The sequence below is a fragment of the Rhagoletis pomonella genome, unplaced genomic scaffold (assembly GCF_013731165.1).
Source record: "Rhagoletis pomonella isolate Grant_MI unplaced genomic scaffold, Rhpom_1.0 Rhpom_scaffold_03943, whole genome shotgun sequence".
NCBI classification, from domain to species: Eukaryota; Metazoa; Arthropoda; class Insecta; order Diptera; family Tephritidae; genus Rhagoletis; species Rhagoletis pomonella.
In genome coordinates this window covers 5,732-12,869 of record NW_023462494.1, presented here as the reverse complement: position 1 = coordinate 12,869, position 7,138 = coordinate 5,732, and positions in this window count along the sequence as shown.

Here is a 7,138-nt window from a genome sequence, read left to right as displayed (position 1 = left end):
GCATATTTGTATACTTCGTATATAAAAATTTGAGAAAAGCACTTAAATGGAAAAAATACCAATTTTTTCTTAAAAAAAAATATTTTAAACAAAAAAAAATTACTAATTAGAAATACCATTGAATACCTTATTTAAATAAAACAGAAAATTATCTTTAATTTTTATATAGTTATAACCTGTTATGTGAAAAATCAATAACCATGATGTTTTTATATTACATATACATTTGCTTTATTTTTAACAGGGCTGTGGGTGAACAAGAACGAATTAATGCTTTAAATATTATAAATTATTTGTTTTATTTAAATACGGTATTCAATTGTATTACTAATTAGTAATTTTTTGTAATTTTTTTTTTTTATATGAAAAAATTTTTATTTTTTCTTTTTAAGTGTTTTTCTCCAATTTTTATATACGAAGTATACAAATATGCATATTTGACGAAAGGGGTTTAATCGCCTTAACAACAATGCCAATTTTTTAAAAATCAGTGAGTAATTTTTTTGTTTAAAATATTTTTTGGTAAAAAAGGTACTTTTTCCTTTTAAGTTTTTTTCTCAAATTTTTATTCACGAAGTATACAAATATGCATATCAGAAGAAAGGGGTTTTAATCGCCTTTACAACGATACCAATTTTTTAAAAATGGGTTAGTAATTTTTTTTTTTAATATTTTTTCATACAAAATAAGGTATTTTTTTCATTTAAATGTTTTTTTCTCAAATTTTTATATACGAAGTATACAAATATGGATATCATTGCAGCTTTTTGACATAAATTTCAACATAATATCTGTCAAGAAAACTACATCGACTTTTTTTGCTATGAATATGCTTCACAATTAGTACGAATAAGACGATGCTTTCCCAACAATTTGTATTGAACAATGTGAAAACCATAGTGAAATAATATAAAGTGTACCAGGTAACTGACGTCTTCATGTTTGAAAGCAAAAAATTGATTTTGTTATTTTTCTTTCATTTCTGGTATTCGCTTTTTTCAATTCTGACGTTAACCCTTGATTTTATTGCATACCTCTATTAAATTTAAGCTTATATCCTCAACCTTCGGACTGAAAACATCAGTGGTGCAACGCTATTGGCCCCGTCAGAATGGGTACTTCGCGTACGTTCCGCTCAAGGATGAAACTGACAGTTGAGTAGAGTGCGTCGACGGACCCAACGAACGATGGCCAATACTCAACTTTTGACGTACGTAAGTCCGTCACTGCTGACAGTTGTATAACACCGCGTTTACACAAGACAAGACCAATGAGAAAATGCATTAATTTACACTTTGTTTGAGTAAAGTAGGCATCCAGACAACAAACTGTCTTCGAAAAGCCAGAGACAGTGACGAAGACATCAAGAGAAGTGTGAATATATTAGTAAAAAAATGTGAATGTTTTGCTATTGTTTCTGAAAAATTGACTTGTGTAAACCCCAAGCACGCGGCCATAAGGAACAGCTGATTTTTGTTTGCGGACGCAATACCTTCATTGTGGCGTATCTCTACGGTACACACGGCACTTCCTTCGCATACTTTTCCGTTATTGACGTACAAGTACCCATTTTGACGGGCCTATATGTGTGCTTTTTCACAAGCGGCAAAAATTTCTTGGCATTTTTTCACTATGGTAAAAACCACATATTGAAAATATTGCTGTCGTAAAACAACACTCTCATCGCCTTCTTGACCTTATCGCAACAGCAAAATACCATTTTATTAGTATCCACCTTCGTAAATCTAAAATTCAAGAAAAATGCTTTGACGTATGAAGAAGTCTTTCAGGCCTAAAAAGATAACATCGTCCGATTCATCTAGAAAAAAAACGTTTCAAATAAGGAAGAGTTTCTCCGCATTTTGGCGATGAAAACGGTATATTTTTCATTTGAATCAGCACTAAAACCTCTATTAGCCCTAGACTTGCTCTCCTGAACCGCTTTTATTTTTGGTTCTACGTGCGTTCTTAACGTTTCGGTACCCAGTATCGATCAATTCTTAAAAGTATCGACTCAACACATCACTACAAACCACACATTCAACGCAGTCAAGAGCTTCCACATCACAAAAACGCGATAGCAATCATAAAGAAGATGAAAAATGAAATGCCTTCAACCAGCCGCCAGCGTCGTTCCATGGTAGACATCCACCACAGAAATTGGCCCCAATGGGGAATTTGGGAGTGATTTGAAACAGGGAAGTAGGGTTAATTTTGCATTGCGAACGAAAAAAATTCTAACTTTCATACGGTGTTCGCATGAGGCGATTTTCCACGCAATTTTAGAGGCGATTAGTTGAATCAACTAAAAGTTGCCTCTACGCTCACTGTTACTCATACGCCATGCACGATTATATGCGAGTACGGTTAAGTACGATATGGCGTATGAGTAACATTTTCCATGTTAAAGTTACAATTTTCTTGCTCCTATTTCATAACAGAATTCTTGCACATTTTTATTTCACCATTCAATACTTGTTTGTAGGCGGTTTTTTTTTGGCAAGAGAACAGGCTTTAATACAAAGGAAAAAAATTACAAAGGAAGTCCCTTGGAGCAATAGATATATTGGATCTGACCGCCGAGACAAGACCAGATGTGAAGGGTTTCAAAAGGCACATGAAATCGTTTGAATGTATTTTGAAGACCTCTATTTGCCTCAAAATTCTAATCGCAATTGACAACAGGAGTCAAAATTTACGAGCCAGAGATGCCGCAATTGATGTGAACATCTTAAAGATTTGAGAAATCAGTGGTCATTTACTCTGCAGGAATGCAAAACGGTAAATGGAAATGTTGGCTCTAATGCTGTGTTCCAAGACAAACGGCATAGAACGAGAAAACTCAGTGACAAATTAGTTCAAGAATCCAAGGACTGGAATTATGAGAAGAGGTCTTCTACTACTTCTATTGGAACATGAAAAAATTGTTAATTTAATTGTATTTTTTGAACTACCTTCAGCCAAAGGAAGAAACTCTGAAAAGGCAAGCAGCATCCTTCTGTGAAACTTACGACGTCTTACTTATCGCTTTTATTTTGAAAATTATACTTTTGAAAACAATAAGCAAATCTAGGATCCCAACATTTGCCTCCGTTCCAAAATTTAAACAAGTGAAGATGGACGCATTATTCGCTAATATCTGCGTATCACTCCGAATGTCATCGTAGATTTGCCGTCGTATATGTTTTACATGTGTATATGTATATGTATGTTACACAGGCAATACACAAAATCTCCTATGACGTCATATTTCTGTCAAAATTTTCAAAATAGAGCTAGCGGTATCACCGCCTTACCGATTTTGGTCGAGTCCAAAACAGCACGCCAGTCGTTTCTCTTCTGAGCCAACGAACCTTGTCTGAGCGGCTCAGAGAGGTCCTTGGTGTCAGACGGCTTGGAGGGTGCTTCCCAATTCTGATGGAGCAGGTGGTATTGCTCAACCTTATTTTACGTTTCGCGGGGATGCCGAATTCAGACATCGCGGCATATAGGCAACTTTTTTTAGTGCTATCGACAGCGGCTTTGAAGTCGACCAGTAAGTGGTGAGTGTCGACCCTTTTCTCTCTGGTCTTTTCCAAGATTTGGCGTATCGTGAATATCTGGTCTATGGTGGATTTGTCAGTTCTAAGGCCACGCTGATAAGGCCCAATCAGTTCGTTGACAGTGTGCCTCAGTATTTCGCACAATACACTCGATAAGACCTTGTAACCTATGCTTAGAAGGCTGATTCCGCGGTAGTTGGCGCGAATGGCGGGGTCGCCTTTTTTGTGGATTGGGCAGAGCTGAAATCCGACTATATCTTCGGCGGCGGTACTTAATGAGCGAGAAATGTGGTTCCACTGCTGGCTTATGTCGGGTTGTTTAAGAGTGCTCTCAGAGAGCAGGTGTGAGTCGAGTGGCGAATAAATTGGCCGTATGTTGTGATTGCGGCATTTCTACGTTAAGCCTTCCTTGGGCGCACATCACAAAATGATCGATTTGGTTTCTCGTTTTTCGATCTGGAGACAGCCACGTAGCTTGATGGATCTTTTTATACATATTTCGGACCTGGATGAAGTCGATCAGCCTCAGTCCGTTATCGGTCGTACGTCGTGGAGACGGAATTTTCCGACAGTGCAGTGCCCACCTTGGCATTTAAATCGCCAAGCATGATTTTTATATCGTGTCGGGGGGCTGCGCTCATATGTGCGCTCCAAGCGCTGATAGAAGTATAAAAGAGATCCTTAGACGCCTCGTCGTTCTTTTTCACGCACAGATGAGCGAGATGTTGAAGAATCTAGCTGAAGAATTGAAGCGGATTGTGGCTAGACGTTCGCCCACCGGGGTGAACGCCTCTAATCAGCGAAGCAGTCTCTCTCTTATAACAAATCCAACACAGAATTTGCGCTCCTTTACGTGGCCGCTGTAGTAGACGTCGCAAGGCTGCACGCTTACCTTGCCTTGCCCAATGTAACGCATTGCTTGGGTAGCCTTTCACCCCTATTGCGAGTGTCGACTGGCAGTAGATAAACGACTATTAAGCGATTATCGATTATCGATGCTATTGTGAGTGTCGCTTAGTCGCTCAATTAGCGACTGTGAATACTTTTTAATCGCTCATCCTTCCATTGCTGTTTTTTAGTCGTTGGATTTTGCGTTTATAAAATTTACATAAGAAAGTGGTACTATAATTGATAAAAAGTAAGTCAATTGAATTGGAAGTTGTAAAAAATTGTGAAATATACATATGTATGTACATATGTGTCTGAATTACAGATAAAAAATTGTAACAACAAAAGGCAACTTGCGCGGTTGGTCGAGCTGATGCAGGAGAGTGAGGACATAGGCAAAGGAATTTCCATAAAGAGCAGGGGAGGAAGCTCCGCTTCTTTTGTGAAAGATATACAATATTTCTTGTGCATATAATTCCGGCTTCGCCATCCACAGTGTTTTTGCGCAGAACCAACATCAAAGTTTACAAAACACTGCATAATTTATTAATTAACTAATGCTCGGAAACTTGAAATCTTTATGTTAAATTAAAGTTTAATTCTTTCACTGCACTTGTATGTTAAAGTTTTAAAACTCGGGTCACGCGTTTGGACACAAATACTCAACATCATTGTACAAATAACTAAACGGTACCGTATTTCTTAAACTTCCATAAAATTTATTAATGAGGAAAACAGCTTTTCCTGCAAATCCTGTAAAACCTAAAAACCTTGAAGCATCGGGAACGCAACTTCTTTTCATAAAATTCACATATGTACATACACTTCATCTTCCAACTCCATGGGATCCGACGAATCTCGCAATTCCCTCCATGCTTTAGCCAACTCTACTAATCTATTAGCTCCCACATCATCTTCCTCATCACTAAACCATATTTCAACTGTGTCCATTTTTTAAATTTTATAATAAAAGCAATTATTTTAAAAATTATGTAAATGAAACATTAAAGAAACAAATGTAAACAAACAAACAGCTGTTTACAATTCCGTCACCATTCACAATAGTACAAATTTTTATCGATCAAGTTACACAATAGCAAAATAAAAGATGATCGACTCGATCGACAAATTTCTATTCTACTGCCAGTCGACACTCGCATGCCAGCCGCTGTGGCGTAGTGGTAAGCAGCACGCGCTCCACTCCGCATCATCTGGGTTCAAGCCCTGGTCAAAGCAACATCGCAAAAAATATAGAAAAAAGGTTTTTTCTTAACAGCGGTCGTCCCTCGGCAGGCAATGGCAAACCTCCGAGTGTATTACTGCCATGAAGGCTTCTCATAAAAGTGCAATCGCCGTTCGGAGTCGGCGTAAAACTGTAGGTCCCTCCGCTTTGTGTGACAACATCAAGGCGCACGCCACAAGTCGGAGGAGAAGCTCGGTCAAACACTAACATATGTGTAAGCGCCAATCTAGTATTATTATTACTAATCTATTTAAAAAATCATTTACAGTTTTATAGGAAATTGCCTTATTTTACGGCCTGCACTTTTTTATAAGTTACAATATATGTGCAACCTGTGTGGAGCTTACGATACAAACATATATTCAGGCTTATAAGCCTGTAATTAAAAGTTTTTCTACATTTAATTTGAAATAGTATGCACGAACGGATTAAAAGTAGTAAATAGTTAGTACTTTTTCTACTACTTTAAAATGCGTGACCGGAATAGACCTGCCGAAAAAGTGAGGTTAAGTTACTGACAACACCTTGTTATTATTACACCATGGGCATATCCCATATACAAGCGAGCTTACGTTCCACATATACCTACAAGTAGTAAAATAAAACGAATGTAAATTCAATTCGAATCGGACTTAGAAACCAAGCGGTCGCGCGGAGCAATTTAAAGCAAATAAAGCAAATATTAATTAAATCTAAAAATATTAGCTTGTGTTTAACTTAAAACCGCATGCAGTGGACGCGGGTGATTTGTAAAACTCTTAGTTCAAAATAGTGTAGTTTTCCAGCTTAAATTATTAAGTGAATCCTGCTCAGGCGTACAAAAGCCTACTAGGAACAAGGAGGTGCAACAATAGCTACAGCTCTCCGGATCAGTGCGCAGGAAGCTAAATGCACTCAGTGAATAGTTGGTAACTCTGCCTGGACTGCTGCCGGCCTAAGGAGCCCCCAGTACAAAATATAGTGTTCTGTGTACAATCTTAAAGGTAAAGAACACGGAAGCACAACAACAGATACGAGTATTGTGTACTGTACAGGTATTTAGTATAAATATTAATTACATTCTCGCAATTCCATTGGTACATTTGTTCTTGCGGTTCAAACAAAGGATCACCGTTGTTTTTTATGACTTGGTTTGTCTATAATATTGCTGCACCTATGTATATCAGTGCTCAATATGAACCTCAAGTCAGTCCTACACATTTGTAAACTACTAACAAGTAAGAGCAGCGCTGTCTTCGGCTATGCCGAAGGCTTCATACTTTTCATGAACATCTGCAAATTTTACTTTGACAGATAACTGCTTTTGAATACATCTGCATACATCGATAGAGGAGTTACATACTTATATAAAAAATCGCATCTAAACAATCAGAGGTATGGAAGATATACTTTATATGACACCAATCTAAGTGATTTTCACCGCTATGTGATCGGTATGTAAACCGGTAACACAATTTATTGGGTT